This window comes from Lepidochelys kempii, chromosome 2, assembly GCF_965140265.1.
Source record: "Lepidochelys kempii isolate rLepKem1 chromosome 2, rLepKem1.hap2, whole genome shotgun sequence".
Classification (NCBI taxonomy): domain Eukaryota; kingdom Metazoa; phylum Chordata; order Testudines; family Cheloniidae; genus Lepidochelys; species Lepidochelys kempii.
The window spans coordinates 60,008,997-60,028,294 of record NC_133257.1 but is presented as its reverse complement, the minus strand read 5'-3'; positions in this window follow the sequence as shown (position 1 = coordinate 60,028,294).

Sequence of the window (19,298 nt, the reverse complement as noted above, 5' to 3'; positions counted from 1 at the left end):
AAGAACTGACTCTCCTCTTGTGAGTTCCAGGACCAGCTGCTCCAAAAAGCAATCATTTAAGGTGTCAAGAAACTTTCTCTGTATCCCGCCCTGAGGTTACATGTACCCAGTCAGTATGGGGATAGTTGAAATCCCCTATTATTATTGAGGTTTTTTTATAGCCTCTATAATCTTCCTGAGCATTATGCAGTCACTATCACCATCCTGGTCAGGTGGTCGGTAGTATATCCCTACTGCTATATTCTTATCATTCAAGCATTGAATTACTACCCACAGAGATTCTGTGGTACAATTTGGTTCATTTAAGATTTTTACTTATTTGATTCTACACTTTCTTTCACATATAGTGCCACTCCTCCACCAGCACAATCTGTTCTGTTGTTCCAATATATTTTGTACCCTGGTATTACTGTGTCCCATTTTGTACCCTGGTATTACTGTGTCCCATTGATTAGTCTCATTCCAACAAGTTTCTGTGATTTACTCCTTCATTCTTCTGTCTGCGGCCGCCAACACTGTAATATCTGAAAACCTTCCCAGGTATTTTAAAATAGAAACAACAACCACCACTCAGTCTCTCTTTTCTTTCCTAGTCTGTAGAAGTGGCTTGGCTAGTGTTGAGGGATTTGGATGTATGAGCAAGAAAAGGAAAGTTAAGTTGAAGAAATTAGTTTGCATTTAGTTCTCAAAAGGTTAGGTGCCTGGCATTTTTATCTCTTGCCAGGATGAGAACCACAGCCTAGTCCATCCAGCTCATTTGAAAGTTCAGGCAAGAGCTGGTTGACTTTTTTTTTTTAAAGGAACTTTTTTTGTGGAAAAATGAGACTTCATCGAAAACAAAATATTTTATAAAAAAACCAAAAACAGTTTGACTTTTAATGTTTTTTTTAGAAAATTCAAAATAAAACACCCAACTCTCTTTGTTATTTAAGAATTTTTTTGGTTTTGAAATTGAGGGAAATAGCACTTTCTCTTAGATTTTGATTTTTTATACCACATACCCACTTTTTTCCCACCTGTAAAGTTTAAAAAGAGGAGGTTTAAAAAGTGAGGAACCTGATAATTTCACTTTGAAGAGTAACATTCTCTCAGTTTTTAATTTACTTTCTCTTGCTTAAGAGAGAGAAAGTAATGTTTTAATTTTTTTTCCCCAGCAGAGGAAAAAAATCAAGTCTTTGTCTCTCCAGTTCATCTCACTTTTTTACCCTTTCCCTACATCCTCCCTTTTTCCAGTAAAGGTAAAAGTAAGAAAACATGGGATTCATTTTCTCCCACTGAAGCAGAATAAAATTCAAAATGAATATCTTATTTAGAATGTTTTTCATTTCAAGGAAACCCCAAATTTGTCCAAAATGTAATAAAAATATACTAAAAATGTAACCTAAACATTCCCCCCAAAAAAGAAACCAGTTTCAACCACTTCTAATTCTGCTTCTTGTACCTGCAAGCCTCCCTGTATTGGTTGACAATCCAGTTGTTCCAGTGGAACCTAGCTATTGAGGAAGGTAATTTCTCACGTAGTAATGAGCAATCCTACGGAGGGCTTTGAATATCAGGACAGAGACCTTCAAGTGGAATCTGCATTCAGCATGAAACCAGTTTAGAGACAGAGCACTGGGTTGATGTTTTCACAGTATCTGTTGCTAAACAGATAGGCTGCTGTATTTTCTTACTCGTTGGAGGTTTTTCAGGGTGTGTGGCTTTGTTCAAAGACATAAGGAGCTGCAATCATAAATGCCATTGCTATGTCTGTTTTAATAGGATAGCAGCCATCTCCTTGCTAGCTGCAGTTAGAAGAAGGCTTATTTTTATGTTTTTATTTTTTGCTGCCTTGGCTATTTGGGCATTCACTAGCAAGGAGTTGTCCAAAAGGACTCCAAGCACTTCAGACTGACCTAACTACTGATGGTTAGGAACATTGTAAAGGAAGCAAGTTCTGCAATGCACTTCCCTTTTGTACCAGCATCACCTCAGTCTTTTCTAGGTGCTGATTCATTTTACATCTTAATTCTGGAGAATGTTGCTGTTTAAATTTGCTGTAAAGGACGCCATGTGCATATTGCTAGTACTTCAGTCCATGTTGTCTCACCTACTCATCCTTTCATGGCACATCTTGGCACTTCACGTCAACTTAAGTGCTTGGAAACTTGATCATATGCTGAGGTGTTCTGAATGATCCAGTTCACCTAAGCCTGGATTTCTTCGTCTCCCTAGACGGTTACTTGAGTGTTCACACTGGCTTCTGGCTAGCTGATAGCAGGCTCATAGGAAGACCTCTGGAAAAATATAATGAAGTAGATTGCTTGGAAATTGATTGCTGGGGCAATCAGGCACAAATATGTTTTTGTACAGCTTGCAACAAACTGGACCCTTGTGTAGTAAAAACATAGAAGTTGACCAGACAGACTATCTCAGCTAAGCAGTGATCTGCACCATGATGCAGCCCGATACAGTAGTAAGAAGACTATTTGTACTGTTGGGGTTATTCCGTCCACAATTCCTGTCCTATTCTAAATTAGAGACAGTCCAATTTTACAGCATATTCAGGTCTAGATCCTGTAACTTTATTCCTATTTTCCAATAGTCAATTTTACTGCGGTGTTTGGAGGTCAGCATGGTGGAGGATGATGTCCCAGTGATTAGCCTTACTCAAAGCAAGTCTGATCCAAGCAGTAGTGTGAACCCCTGTGCGCAGTTAGCAATATTTTTGTGTGTAATGGGTGTTCCACATAGACCTCACAGAGCTTAATATGCTCAGTTTCTCTGGTGTATTTAAGTCCCCCTCCAAAAAATTAAATAAGCTTATCAAAGAAATACTGGTTTATTTTACCAGCATTTGTTTGAGGAACAGGAATCCCAGAGTTGGTCTCCAAAATGTGTCCTTGCACTGCATCTAGTATAGCTGGGCTTCAATCCAGATTGGGGCCTATTGGTGTACTGTAAAACAAATTCTTTATTGCTACCACATCATGAGTTGGCTATCAATGCTGTCTATTTATGCTCTTCACAGTGCCTGCAAGCTTGCAGGAATGGAAAGCATGTGTTCGTTGAATATAACGACTTACTCCACACCAAAACACATGGATGGGCTGTTTATGGGCACTAAGCAGTGTTTTTCTCATTATGACGATCATTGGTGGTGTGAATCTGTGCAGATGCTTAGATTCCGCTATGGCACAGAGGTGAAGAATGTGTGAAGCTTCCAGAGAATCAGGGCTACAGTGCAAAAGCTCTCAGCCAAGTACTGACAATGGAAGTGCTTTATTTTAATATGCTTGTAAAACAAGGCTTATGCACAAGACTCTAATGAGCTAAAAGCTCATGCTTTGTACAGTGCATGTTTTATCTTGGTCTGTCTGAATCAAAAAGGTTATCTGACAGTCACAACCCAGTGCTTCCCCTCCAATCCCATCTAGGCAGGAACAACTAAATGCCATGTAGTGTTTATAGATGGTTTTGAAATGTCCTGGCTTTATTCAAATGTAACCTCTTTAACCTTATTTTGGTGAGTATGCTCTAAAGTAGACACAAGTATTTCCATTAAAGTTTATACCCCTGCTACTGCTCCTCTGTTCTCAGAAAAATGACATGACCGAGGCAGGAGGGAGAGAAAGCTAAGAAGGGTGTGTATGCCAAATGGAAAAATATTTATCCTCATTTCACTCTCCATGATTAATCTGCAGCAGTTGCCAAAAGACATATTCATAACACATGGCAACCAGTGTTTCAATTAGAGATAGTGATGAGTTATAATGTGTTTATTTACATTTATGGTGGTCTTTGGAAATCTATATATGCCCTATTTTAATAACCCAAGGGAGGTATAGATTTTAAACTGTTTATTCTGTAGTTTGCCACAGTGGTGTAGAAGACAGTGTTTTTGCAATGATGACAAATTGACAGTGCCTTCTGGTTTTCAGTCCACTTCTCAAAGTGTACATGAATAAAACATCCAGGTGGTGATGCTGCCCACTTTATAACTTTTAGCCCACTCATTAGACTAGCTGCCTGGGATGTGGGAGAGCCAGGTTCAATTCCCCCTCTCCACAGGAGAGGGAGAAAGGATTTGAACGTGACTATTTAAGTATTTAACCAAAGTGGAACATTCATTGGGCCAGAAAGAAAGCAAGAGTGAGTTAGTCTGTAGTTCAGTGCTTAGGGCAACCACCTGGGAGGTGGGAGACCTTGGGTCCAGTCCTCTTGTTCCAATCACTGTTTATTTATCCACAGTGGAACAGCTTCACTAGGAGAGACTGTTTACCACTCCCCAATTTTTGCATGATCTGCAAACTTTCAGTTATTATTTTGTTTTCCTCTTGGTCATTAATAAAAATGTTAAATAGCATAGAGCAGTGATACTCAGCCTGAGGCTCGCAAGCCAGAAGTGGCTCTTTAATGTGTTTCCTGCAGCTCATTGCACCACAATATTAAAACACTGGTTAATAATTAAACCATACAATCAGGATGCTTTTACTATGTTATTAAACAATTAAGTTATCAACTTGCACTAAGTTACTAACTTATTTGATGTGAGAATAATATATATATTAAAAAAATTAAATATTTTCCCAGTCATACTGTTTAAATATGAGTATATAGTACTATAGTAAATGAAACCATGAATTCACACAACTGTGGCTCTTTTGGGTAATGTTGATTGCTAATTTGGCTCCTGAACTGAGGTCTGAGTACCAATGGCACAGAGCCAAGAACTGATCCCTGTGGTACCCCACTAGAAACATGGCCCCCGATTGGTCCAGGCATCCTATTTACCCCAGGAGGAATTCCAGGAAGTTTCCATGCAGCAAAATGGACTCCCTTACCAGCTATAGCAATGTAACAGCGCTACCTCTCTGCTTGCTCTTGGACTCCTGATCCCAGCTGTGACTCTTGGTTGTGATCCCTATTTCCTGACTCTTGATCTGATCTTTAGTGCTGTTCCTGGCTTCTGACTGCCACTGCTCTGATCACTAAGCCTGACTGCCTAAGCCCTGGTAATACACCCATTTACAATTACATTTGGAAACTTATCAGTTAGTGAGGTTTTAATCCATTTAATATGTCCCATGTTAATTTAATATTTTGATTTTAAAAATCTAGAAAGATGTCATGCGGTACCAAGTCAAATGCTTTACAGAAATCTAAGTATATTACATCAACAGTCTTATCTTTATCAACCAAACTTGTAATCCCATTAAAGAGATATCAAGTTAGTTTGATATGATCTATTTTCCTTAAACCCATATTGATTGGCATTAATAACATTACCCTCCTTTAATATCAATAGAGTCCTGTATCAACCGCTCCATTATCTAGCCTGCAATTGACATGAGACTGACAGGCCTATAATTACCTAAATCATCCTGTTCATCCTTTTTAAATATTGTCACAATGTTAGTTTTTTTCCAGTCTTCTGGAACTTCCCTGGTTTTCCAAAATGTATTGAATAAAAATTAATGATCCAGCAAGCTTCTCAGCCAGCTCTTTTAAAACTCTTAGATGAAAGTTAACTGAAACTGCTGATTTTAAAATGTCTAATTTTAGTAGCTGCTGTTTAACATCCTTCTGAGATATTAGCAGAATATAAAGAGTGCATAATATGACTAGATCATCTTTTTTCCCCAAATACAGAACAGACATATTTATGGAACCATTGTTTCTTTTCTGCATTATTATTTATTTTACCATTTCCATCTAGTAAGAGACCAATACACTTAGGATTCTTTTTGTTCTTAATAACCTAAGAAGGAGGTTTTTAAGTCTACATTTATGTCTACATTGCAATGAGACACCTGCAGCTGGTCCGTGACAGCTGATTTGAGTTCACTGGGCAGTGTAGACATTTGGGTTTGAGCTTGCCCCTGGCTCTAGTATACTATGAGGGGGGAGGGTCTCAGAGCTCAGGCTACAGCCCAAGCCCTAATGCCAACATCAAAATTAAACATACCTTTAATCTGAGCCCCAAGAGCCCAAGTCAGCTCCTCCCCATGTAAAATAGCCATTTCCTAGACTTCTTTAAGGCTGTCACTTTATAAGGCATCATTGTTTTCCCATAAGCCCAGCCAAGTCAGGAAAGAATTCACAAACCAACAGGGTCATCCCTAGCTATTCTGGAGCCCTACGCAGCCCCCCCGTGGAGGGGGGTTGTGGGGCCCCAGGCCTCTATGTGGGGTGGGGACTGGCCCCAGGCCTCCGTGGGGGGAGGGGCTGGCTTGGGGGCACAGAGGGGAACCGCCCGCCAGCACTCACTGGCGGCGCGGCTGGGGCCAAGTTGCTGCACTTCCCACTGCCAGTGAGTGCAGGCCCGGCCCTGCTGCAGTCCTTAGGGGCGGGAAGTGGCAGGGTGGGGGCCGAGGCTTTGGGGAAGGGATGGAGTGGGGGCGGGGCTGGGGCAGAGAAGTGGGGAAGAGGCAGGGAGTGGGTGGAGCAGAGGTGGAGGCCCTGGGGAAGAGGTGGGTCAGGGGCTAGAGCAGGAGGTGCCCTATGCAGCCTGGTGCCCTACACAGCTGTGTACTTTGCCTATGGGTAAAGACGGCCCTGCAAAAACCCTCACCTCAGTAAGTTCTGCCTCATTCTCTCTAACTGAGAGAATCCCAATTCAAAGCAGTTTTCTGATAGTTACATGTAAATTCCACAATCTCTGTGGCCTCTAGAGATTTAGAAATTTCTTACCTGATAATTTTCTCTGTTAGCAGTTTCTCTCCAAATTCATTATGCCTGGGCTAATGCCTACCACCTGTGGAATTCGGAGACAATCCAGTGTTGCTGCTGGAGGCTCCCTTCAGCTCAAGCCACCAGAAGAGCTCTTCCACAGCTGTAGACATGCCAGCAAGCATTTGTTAGCATTAAGACAACTTGATATAATGTGTTAAATTAATCATAAGACAACAGATGTCTAAGTATCCCTTTAGAGAAATAAATAATTTATATTGTGGGCATTTACCAGGCTACCTGGGTGGTTGAATTTGGAAAGAAGCTGCTAACAGAAAGAAAATGATCAGGTAAGAAATTTCTCATTCTGTTGCCCAGCTTCTCTCCCCATTCATTACTCATGGGAAGTAGCAAGCAATGAATTCCAGAAGTAGGGAGGAAAGGATAAGCAGAGTTCAATTATTATAGTGGGAAAATAGGCAAGAATAGAAGTTCTATCCATCTAAAGCAAGAATTTTTTAAACAAATTAAGAAGTTATGAGGGAACCAATCAGTAGCACCTTTCTACCAAAGGATGTTTCCCCAGTGGAATAGAAACTTACTTTACAAATCTTTGTCAGATAAGATTCATACACTTTTCCTCCAGTTCCTCTAAAGACTTCTATGATGTTTCTCAGATGCCTAGTATGCCAACTCATGCAGGATTTTTAGGTCTTCCGTGCAGCAACCTTGAGGCTCTGAGGCCTTGGCATTTTGGATGGAATGAGATGAACAGGGTACGTTTGGTGTATGTATTCCATATCCTTAATATATGTCTTTAGAGCTCTAGGAATACCTATTTATGCCACAGCTTTCTAAGGATTAGAACAATATTGGAGAACTATTTCTCAAGAATTGTGCGAAAAGGAACTTACCTTTAACAGAAAGGCTTGAGGAGCTAGAAGAATAATCTTGTCCTCATGAAAGAGGCAATGTGGTTCCTGTATGGTCATGGGAACTAATTCCAAAACCTGCCTTTCAGAGATAATGGCAACTGGAAAGGCCAGCCATAGGCTTGTCTAATTTATCAGTGTGCTTAAACTTGGCACCTGATATTCAAAAGAAGGATCCTATGTGTCTGTCTACAAAATGCTGTTGTGGCTGGTACCCACAGTTCAAAAGTGCTTGGTTTTATTACTCCAACCAGATCTCCTGGAGAATCTATGGTGTAGCAAGATCACTCGAACTTTGGGATTATTACAATATTTTTAGCACAATGGCACCTAGAAGTTAAGGTCGCATTGTGCTGAGAAGTGCACAACCAAAGAGACCGTTCCTGCCCCGAAGCGCTTTCTGTTTCCCCTCTCACCAGAAATGCGAATTTGACTAGACCACTGAAAGAAATACCCTGGTTGAGTTCAGTCTGGATACCAAGCTGCATCAGAGGTTAGTGGGAAAATTGTGCTGAACTACACTTCTCTTCTGATGCCCAGACTGTTAATTGCAGGTGTTCCTTGTCTGAATGAAGGTGTTCCTGTAAATTTTTTTTTTAACAGTGAGGGTAATGAACCATTGGAATAATTTACCATGGGTCATGGTGGATTCTCCATCACTGGTAGTTTTTAAAATGAGATTGGATGTTTTTCTAAAAGATCTGCTCTAGAAATTATTTTAGGGAAATTCTGTGGCCTGTGTTGTACAGAAGGTCAGACTAGATAATCCTAATGATCCCTTTTGGCCTTGGAATCTATGGTCTCTAGGCAGTACGCTGTTCATCCCAGCCTGTGGATCATGCAACGGAGGAGGGGTTTTAGTACACATACCTCAATTGTGGAACTAGAATGCTAGATGTCCCCGAAAGTCTGCCTGCCTGCCTGCTCCCTCAGACCGGCTAGCACCCAAGAAAGTAATGTAGGAGCAACCTAGTGCCACTTAGGGTTGCCAGGTGACCGGTTTTCAACCAGAAAATCCAGCTGAAAAAGGGTCCTGGAAGTGTCCGGTCAGATGTACAGAGTGGACACAAAATCCAGTTACCATGGGTTGGGGGGAGGTGCCAGGTCATCAACCCACACCAGCTCCTGCTCAGCTCGGGCTGCCTCCTACCTGCATCGCATGGGCAGGCAGGCTCTGTGTCAGACTGAGCTCTGGAGCAGAGGGAGCCCAGAAGGGGGAGGGGGCAGGGAGATGGAGAGGATCCAGCTATGAGGAAGGGGGAGAGCGGAGAGCAACAGGGGGATTTTCTGTAGTGGAGTTGTGGCTCTTTGCAGAGTTGGACCTAACATGCTGGTCTATCTCTGTGACCCATATCCAGCTTTGCAAGGGACAGCTGGCTGGGAACAGAGAGGACATAATTCACCTTTCATAGAGCCTGTAAGGGCTGCCTCATATAGGGAGCACCACATAGATTTAAACCAGGTGGCTGCAGGATAGCTCTGCCATGCCTGAGTGGAGGCAGAGGAGTCTGAGAGGGAGGTGCTGCAGGGGCAGATCCAGCTGGTTGAAACCAGCAGGCTGCTATTTACCCATTCTGGAGAAAAGAGGAAGAAGAAGATTGTAAGTTGCAACTGCGCAAAATTGAGTAAAAATAAATATTTGTAAATGAAAGGGCCAGGAGAAACTGAACTGCCAACCTGTTCCACCACCTGAGGCAGAAAATCTGGTGGCCTGAGCTGAAAGGGGAAGCTCAGGCCACTGGAGCTCCAGCAAAAACATTGACAGCCTCCAAATTCCATGGGTGGAGCGGTATAACCCAAGAGGAATGAATAAGGAGCTTCTACCACCCAAGCTCTCCCTCTAGATCCATAAAACACACCATAGGGGTGGACCACACATTAATCTAACAGAGGGCTTCATTACTAATTAAGTATCCAAAGTGGTACTGGGACCGAGCCCTCACAGCAGGCAAAATTCTTAGTCTGGTGTTGATCAGTCACTGAGTCCACAGGGTTGATTTTAAACTCCTTTATAGCCCCACCCTCAACCTTTTTGCTCTGATTGGCTCAGCTCTTAGAATGGGATGTGACATGTTAAGGGGGGTGCCTACAAAGAAAACTGCCTGTACAGCCTCAGAACAGCTACTAAGGATGTCTGGCAACTACCACACCCTGTTCTGGAAGTTTCTGGATCTTTCTAGCTGAGTTTCTCTGCCTTGCTTTTTGTGGCACATGTGCAGAGACACAAGTTCCGTGTCTCCTTCCCACAGCTTTTGTTTTCTACCCTTTCTTTGGAGAAACAAAGTCAAATGCTGCCATATTAAGCAGCTGGTTATAAGGGTTATAGATGCATAAAGGCATTAAATTTACACTTACTCTATCAGTTATAAATTTCCATTTAACATTCTGAGATGCAACATCATTTTTAGAAATTCTGTCATTTAATTTAAATGTAATATTAAATCCAGTTAGTATCCACAGATTGTGAAAGGGTAAACCAAGGGTGTAAAATATGCAGTAAAAGACTTGTATAATGCACACAGAATGGTATTTTCCTGTAATTGGAAATAAAAACTTGATCTTGAATTCAATCACTTGCTGCTCTGGCTCATCCAATAAAATCTAGTCCAAGAAAATTCTGATTAATATATGGATCCAATATACTAATGTATCACAACTAGATGAAAGTCTTGTATTTCGGCTTTTGGTAGCAGTGTCAGTGGTTCATTGTGGAGAAGCAACACATTTAGAATCATAGAATCATAGAATATCAGGGTTGGAAGGGACCTCAGGAGGTCATCTAGTCCAACCCCCTGCTCAAAAGCAGGACCCATCCCCAATTAAATCATCCCAGCCAGGGCTTTGTCAAGCCTGACCTTAAAAACTTCTAAGGAAGGAGATTCCACCACCTCCCTAGGCAATGCATTCCAGTGTTTCACCACCCTCCTAGTGAAAAAGTTTTTCCTAATATCCAACCTAAACCTTCCCCACTGCAACTTGAGACCATTACTCCTTGTCCTGTCCTCTTCCACCACTGAGAATAGTCTAGAACCATCCTCTCTGGAACCACCTCTCAGGTAGTTGAAAGCAGCTATCAAATCCCCCCTCATTCTTCTCTTCCGCAGACTAAACAATCCCAGTTCCTCATAAGTTCCTCATTCAGCCTCTCCTCATAAGTCATGTGTTCCAGACCCCTAATCATTTTTGTTGCCCTTCGCTGGACTCTTTCCAATTTATCCACATCCTTCTTGTAGTGGACACAGTACTCCAGATGAGGCCTCACCAATGTCGAATAGAGGGGGACGATCACGTCCCTCGATCTGCTCGCTATGCCCCTACTTATACATCCCAAAATGCCATTGGCCTTCTTGGCAACAAGGGCACACTGCTGACTCATATCCAGCTTCTCGTCCACTGTCACCCCTAGGTCCTTTTCCGCAGAACTGCTGCCTAGCCATTCGGTCCCTAGTCTGTAGCTGTGCATTGGGTTCTTCTGTCCTAAGTGCAGGACCCTGCACTTACCCTTATTGAACCTCATCAGATTTCTTTTAACCCAATCCTCCAATTTGTCTAGGTCCCTCTGTATCCTATCCCTGCCCTCCAGCGTATCTACCACTCCTCCCAGTTTAGTATCATCCGCAAATTTGCTGAGAGTGCAATCCACACCATCCTCCAGATCATTTATGAAGATATTGAACAAAACCGGCCCCAGGACCGACCCCTGGGGCACTCCACTTGACACCGGCTGCCAACTAGACATGGAGCCATTGATCACTACCCGTTGAGCCCGACAATCTAGCCAACTTTCTACCCACCTTATAGTGCATTCATCCAGCCCATACTTCTTTAACTTGCTGACAAGAATACTGTGGGAGACTGTGTCAAAAGCTTTGCTAAAGTCAAAATACAATACATCCACTGCTTTCCCTTCATCCACAGAACCAGTAATCTCATCATAGAAGGCGATTAGATTAGTCAGGCATGACCTTCCCTTGGTGAATCCATGCTGACTGTTTCTGATCACTTTCCTATCATGTAAGTGCTTCAGGATTGATTCTTTGAGGACCTGCTCCATGATTTTTCCGGGGACTGAGGTGAGGCTGACTGGCCTGTAGTTCCCAGGATCCTCCTTCTTCCCTTTTTTAAAGATTGGCACTACATTAGCCTTTTTCCAGTCATCCGGGACTTCCCCCGTTCGCCACAAGTTTTCAAAGATAATGGCCAATGGCTCTGCAATCACAGCCGCCAGTTCCTTTAGCACTCTTGGATGCAACTCGTCCGGCCCCATGGACTTGTGCACGTCCAGCTTTTCTAAATAGTCCCTAACCACCTCTTTCTCCACAGAGGGCTGGCCATCTATTCCCCATGTTGTGATGCCCAGCGCAGCAGTCTGGGAGCTGACCTTGTTCGTGAAGACAGAGGCAAAAAAAGCATTGAGTACATTAGCTTTTTCCACATCCTCTGTCACTAGGTTGCCTCCCTCATTCATTAAGGGACCCACACTTTCCTTGGCTTTCTTCTTGTTGCCAACATACCTGAAGAAACCCTTCTTGTTACTCTTAACATCTCTCGCTAGCTGCAGCTCCAGGTGCGATTTGGCCCTCCTAATTTCATTCCTACATGCCCGAGCAATATTTTTATACTGTTCCCTGGTCATATGTCCAACCTTCCACTTCTTGTAAGCTTCTTTTTTATGCTTAAGATCCTCTAGGATTTCACCGTTAAGCCAAGCTGGTCGCCTGCCATATTTACTATTCTTTCGACACATCGGGATGGTTTGTCCCTGTAACCTCAACAGGGATTCCTTGAAATACAGCCAGCTCTCCTGGACTCCTTTCCCCTTCATGTTAGTCCCCCAGGGGATCCTACCCATCCGTTCCCTGAGGGAGTCGAAGTCTGCTTTCCTGAAGTCCAGGGTCCGTATCCTGCTGCTTACCTTTCTTCCCTGTGTCAGGATCCTGAACTCAACCAACTCATGGTCACTGCCTCCCAGATTCCCATCCACTTTTGCTTCCCCTACTAATTCTTCCCGGTTTGTGAGCAGCAGGTCAAGAAAAGCTCCCCCCCTAGTTGGCTCCTCTAGCACTTGCACCAGGAAATTGTCCCCTATGCTTTCCAAAAACTTCCTGGATTGTCTATGCACCGCTGTATTGCTCTCCCAGCAGATATCAGGAAAATTAAAGTCACCCATGAGAACCAGGGCATGCGATATAGTAGCTTCCGCGAGCTGCCGGAAGAAAGCCTCATCCACCTCATCCCCCTGGTCTGGTGGTCTGTAGCAGACTCCCACCACTACATCACTCCTGTTGCTCACACTTCTAAACTTAATCCAGAGACACTCAGGATTATGTTAACTGTAATATGTAGAAGCCTTTTCTAAAATTGGCAGCAAGCATCCCATCTGAAGGAACCCAGAGGAAAATTAGAACTGTGGGGTTTATTGTTATTTTTTGCTTTGATGGCCTCAGCAGTGCACATACAGGACATAAATAAACCACTATGGTCAACAACTAAGGACTTATAACTATTTAAAATGTTTGGTGACAATTTGAGGAACTTTTGCATTGCTCCCTCTTGTGAACTACTTAGATAATCTGGAGCCGGTTGTGCGATACAACACCCCATTGTTTGCTGCTCTAATGCAGTCTAACGCAGTGTAATGATAAACATTGCAAGGGCCATACTTTTCAGTTGAATCATATTTATCAGACTTTTGTCTTAACTGTCTATTACTTTGACTCAAATTTACTATACAAAGTATAGAACCTCTATTTCATGCAGGCTGGGAGTTCTGGTTTACCACAGTTTTATCACTTTGAATCAGTAGACTGCTGCAGGAAACTGGTTACAGAACACTGAGTAGAGTTGGCTCACTTCATCCTGGGTGTTACTCCATGCATTTCAAATGGAGATAGGCAGCCAAATTCACTCAGTGCAGCTTGGAATAAGCAGGTGGATCTCTCATAGAAGTTTCTGGGCCAAATTTAGAATTGCTGTAAATAGTAGTTTGTTACAAATCAGGTGTAAAATGGTCAAGAAATGGCCTTGTGTCTCAAACGTGGGTAATTTGCACCAATGTATCGTCCAATAGAGGTGCAAAAAAAATGTAATTTGCATTCTGAAGAAATGGAACGGGTGTATAACAGTAAAAAGAACTATAGGGAGTGGTTTGTTTTATATGCTCTCTTCTCTCCTCTACCTCCCCTCACATGCTGCTTAAGCCTGCACAATCTCTAACACTTCTGAGCCCTAATTCAGTTTGGTATTCAGCAGAATTGACTTTCATTGATTTATGCCAGGACTTAATTTTTTTCCCCACCAAATACCCAATCACTTTTGCACACTCACAAAATGGCAAATCAGTGTAAGTCATGCTACTTTGTAATCCGTTTTAATATTCATTTACATTTGACATGTATTTTATGTCATTGCTGAATCTGGATTATTATACAAATTAAACCCATGCAAGACTGAATAGTTTAGAGGACTGGTAATGGATTTAGTACTTGTCACCTATAAAATACTGGTACAATTCTAATCAGACAAAAATTTATCACCATATGATCTGTTATAAAATGAATTTGGTCACCTTTTGGTTCCCAGTGCATGGATATCAACATCACAGTTGACTCTAATTAGCATCCTTGTTGGCTATCCCAGCTGAGAGGTCAGGGATTTAAACAGACAGGGATATTGAACTACCTGGTTTTCCTATCTTCAGATCAGGAATGAGGCACATTCACAGGGTAATCTGAGGAAATAGGAATGCTGTCTGTGTTGTAGCTATTCTTCATCCTCTGGAGCTGCCAGTCAGGCATGTTTCAAAAGCATTACATTTATATTAAAAATTGTAAATCCTACCTCCTTTCCAGCTATGCATTTTCCTATTTCTTTGTCTCTAATTCTGGGGCAAATCTGACAATTAATGTGTAAGGCAAGGATTTTGACCGTCCTCTGGATCTTTGTCCCAGATTTCATCCTTGGCAGGTGGAGACCTATGGAACAAGTTGATATTTTAGAGGCTAGTTTGTGAATCAAATATTTTGTTTGTATGTTTTCCTTTGGGTTTGGATGGGTTTTTTAGGTTTTATGAAGCTTTCCAAAATACTTCAGGAGTTTAGAGTCAAAACAAGTTGCTTTCCTCATTGACAGGCTTCAGAGTGGTATCTGTGTTAGTCTGTATCAGCAAAAAAAACGAGGAGTATTTGTGGCACCTTAGAGACTAACAAATTTATTTGGGCATAAGCTTTTGTGAGCTAAAACCCACTTCATTGGATGCATGCAGTGGAAAATACCATAGGAAGATTATATATATACACAGAGAACATGAAAAAACCACCCGTTTTTTCATGTTCTCTGTGTGTGTATATATACCTTCTTACAGTATTTTCCACTGCATGCATCTGATGAAGTGGGTTTTAGCCCACGAAAGCTAATGCCCAAATAAATTTGTTAGTCTCTAAGGTGCCACAAGGACCCCTCGTTTTTCTTCCTCATTGAGAAATCTCACTTCAAAAGAAAATTACAACTTCAGCTGGCTTTTTTTCCCCAAATGCTTGCATTACTCAGAAAATCTGAGTTCATCCTGTTTTCAGAGATTTCTGATTTATTTTTCACAGTCAAGTTTGCCGTGTTTACTGTATGTGTGTCCACTTTCCTCTCAAAAAAATCTGCAGTGACCTCTGGTCTGATTTCAGTTTAAGGAAAGAAAATAGTAATGTAAAAAAGACACTGCTTCTCTGCCATTACAATGAAAAAAATCTGCTGAGGCATTTACAGGCATAAATCTCTTATTATGGACATGACTATTAATTAAAATATCAGAGTCTTTTTTCCAAATAAGGAACTTAATTGTAAAGCTCTATTTGAATATCATAATCTTAGTAATGAAAGGAAGAATTCTGTTTCTATTTTTCCTTGGTATTGCTGTAAAGTGGAGATTGCCAGATTATGCTCCATGGTAATCTTGTTGGTGGTCCAGAGAGCTGGTTGGTCACAGGATGCTGGCTCCTTTTTGTTTCCCGCTGCTAAATTGCTTTAAATACTTTCCTAATATTGCTCTTTGACAAAAGGAAGTGCAGAAGCTGCCAAAGGGTCACAAATGGGAGGAGAAGTGGCTTGCATGATCACGAATGTGAGCACAGGTGGTCTAAAACGAATCTCTTTTAAAATGCTGTTCATATATCAACAAATCAGTAATATCCAAGGAACATAAAAATGTCTTTAAAGTTGGAAGGATACCAAATTTATATTGCCTGGGCCTGCTTGGCAGTTTGGGAGCAGTGTACATCACACTGCCTTGCTGGAGTAGGGATTTGTTTTGGAATCTTTGTTTGTTTGCCTAAGTCAGGGTCCGGTCTGCCTTATTTCAATCTTGCATGATTCATATTGGTCCATTGAAGAGGCTGCACTGGCTAGCTCTGGACAGAGTGACAGTCTTTTCTCCCCTATTAGAGGGCAGGTTCTCATGGCACAAGACTTCTAAGGGAATAATAAGTCTTTCCATGGAAGTGTCCTATTTATCTTTCCCCAAAAGATTTTCCATTCACAACCTGTAAAATGTTTCCTTCCTATTGAAGTCCAGTCTGAACATGAGACATGTTTTTTTAAATGTGGAATCTGTCATGTAAACACTTTTCTAATGATTTATTTAAAGGATCCTCCCTGTTTTAATAAGTAGGGCTAACTGTGGTGAATAATCAGTGTACTGCTGTGTTTTGATTAAAAGTGAAAACTTATCCTCTACAGAATTTTCTAGACTTTTTTTCTTTCTCCAAACCCATATCTAATCGAGAAGCAGAAATAATTTTCCAAAATACAGTAAATGTAGTGGGTGTGTCAAACATTTAGCTAATGGATCTGGCCATGGATTTACTGTAACAGCATTTGTTAGAAATTGTGAATGATGCCTATTTTTACTGGAGTGAAGTAACATTTAACCAGAGCTAATATATATGATAAACTTGCAACACTAGAAGAAAAGGAGTACTTGTGGCACCTTAGAGACTAACCAATTTACTCTAAGGTGCCACAAGTACTCCTTTTCTTTTTGCGAATACAGACTAACACGGCTGTTACTCTGAAACCTTGCAACACTAGCTAACTGAAAAACACATGGGAACAGCATGTGTGCCAATTCAAATAGAGTTTTATTAAATGCACCTGATTTTAAGCTACCTTTTAGTATCCCATTTAATAGTTTAATGAGAACCAGTTATCACACAAATTTGTGTGTGTGTGTTATAGAATTCAGCAAGCTACAGGTCTGACATGCATATCAATTTACACAGAGAGCATCAGAAAAGAATAATGAGGGCCTTTACTGTAAATAAATATCAGAATTCTACATGGCCTTCTATATCAACACAGTACTTTCACAATCTGCTGAAAACATCTGAAGCAGAAGCTATCAAAGCTTTCCTGAGACCTTTTAACATAAAGACTGTGTCATGAATTAAAGAGCTCAAGCTGTTGACTACAAACGAGGACTCTAAAATTACCAATGAAGAATAGTACCTATGAGTGACCATTCTTACATTAACATCTGCACCCACTGAAATGGCCACTTGCTCCTTGAAGGCAGGGGAGCAACCTATTGTGGACATGTCCTAATGTCCTCTTTCAGCTGCCATTTCACTGAAGTGCCAGGTGCAAAAGATGTGCTTTAAAGGAAACTATAGAAGAGGGTAATGGTCACAGCGATGACAAAGTGATAATTGCTTACTCAGTATTTCCTCATTTCAGCCAACTGGCTGCTTCAGTAATTATTTTCCTGTTCTCTATTGCTGTAAATGATGTGCCTGAAGTTGGGGACTGCATCTCTTTTTTATAACTCTAAGCCTCTATTGAAATCCTGGAAATGTAGCATTAGTTTTAGTATATCTGATTATGAAATTGCAATCTTAACCCTGGAAACAGCCACGCTTTGTAGTGTATAGTAACTTTTAGGTTTCATAAAATTCTTCCCCCTCTCATATCCATGTACTTAAAAACCCAATAGATTTCTTGCTGAGTCTGGTGTGAGAGAAGATTTGACTTCAGACCATTAACCACATTCTTAGTAATCTTATAGTTTTGACTTCTCTTTGCAGATATGTAGGGATGATGGGGATCACATAGCACCACACATCTTGTAAAGTCAACTACTGTATCTGTAGCTGTTGATTTATGTAGGATACAATAGAAAAGTATATAATAGTATTCACAAAAGTGTGAGGGCATTTTACATTTAAAAATATAATTGGGGGGGTGCTGAAATATGGGGATTGGCACCTACAACTATGAAATTATTGAGTGCTCTTAAAACAACAACGAAAAAGAAAATAAAGTGATTGTCAGGCCTCTTTATGCAATCTTTATTCCCTCAGTTGGTTTAGTTGACTGTTATGATACTACTCATGTGAGTAAGGACTATCTGATTTAATAGAATTTGCAAGATCACACTCAAATTAACTATATATCTATTTTATATGGCCTCCAAAACTGTAGATTCAACCTTTTGGATGTTGCATGAAAGCAAAATTCCATGGCATGGATTACTAAGAGCTCTCCTGTAGTTTCAAATTTATATTGAGGGTACACAAGTTAATGAAAGGGGCTAAAGGAAACAAAACCTACAATTCCCCTATCTCAGAGCAGAGGAAAGTGAATTGTTTGAAGACGCCAATTATGGCAGCTGAGATCAATATAGCAGAGAGAAAGGGCAAAATGGCAGATGATGACAGATTATCATATGAATTACATCTTTGCTTGAAGGAACAATTATCACAGCACCTGTTAAAAGCTTTTTTTTAACTACTTCAGTACAGAAAACCTTCTACCAATGAACAAAAACCTCAATAATATTGATTTAAAAAACAGAGAAAATGCCTGTTGTGGTTAGAAGTTGCAGACCAGTGTAACAGATAAACTACTCACTAAAATCTGGCAGATTGCAGGCATAGTGTCTATAAAATGAAATTGATCAAATTGTTTTTCAAAGATTGAGTCCTAGCAGATAATGCTATGAAATTCTTCAATGTTAGCCACAAAGCCACTGATCTGTGTGAACCTATAGAGTAGGCTTTGATTGGAACTACTTACTTGTTACTGTAGAATGATTTGTAATAAGTATTACTTTCAGCAAATGAATTAAAATACTATACAAATCCCACACAGCGTCTCTAATCACAGATAATTCCCTTTCATAGAGATTCAGTCTAGGCACAAGCAAAAGACAGGGTCCTCTGCTGTTTGTGTTTGTGCTGGCCATTGAAACTTCGGATTTCCAAATTAATGAATAGCTCCCCAGACAGAGGGAGGTATTCATGAATACCTTCTCTTCTCCATCCATCCCCCCAGCTGTTCGACATCCTTAATAATCTTTTGCTCTGTACCTTTTACATTTCTAATATGTCTTTTTTGAGATGGAGCAACCAGAGCTACACGCAGTATTCAAGGTGTGGGAGTACCATGGATTTATATAGTGGCATTATAATATTTTATGTCTTATTATCTATCTCTTACCTTGTCAAGGTTCCTCCCCCACTCTGAACTCTAGGGTACAGATGTGGGGACCTGCATGAAAAACCTCCTAAGCTTATCTTTACCAGCTTAGGTCAAAACTTCCCCAAGGTACAAAATATTACCCCCGTTATCCTTGGACTGGCCGCTACCACCACCAAACTAATACTGGTTACTGGGGAAGAGCTGTTTGGACGCGTCCTTCCCCCCAAAATACTTCCCAAAACCTTGCAC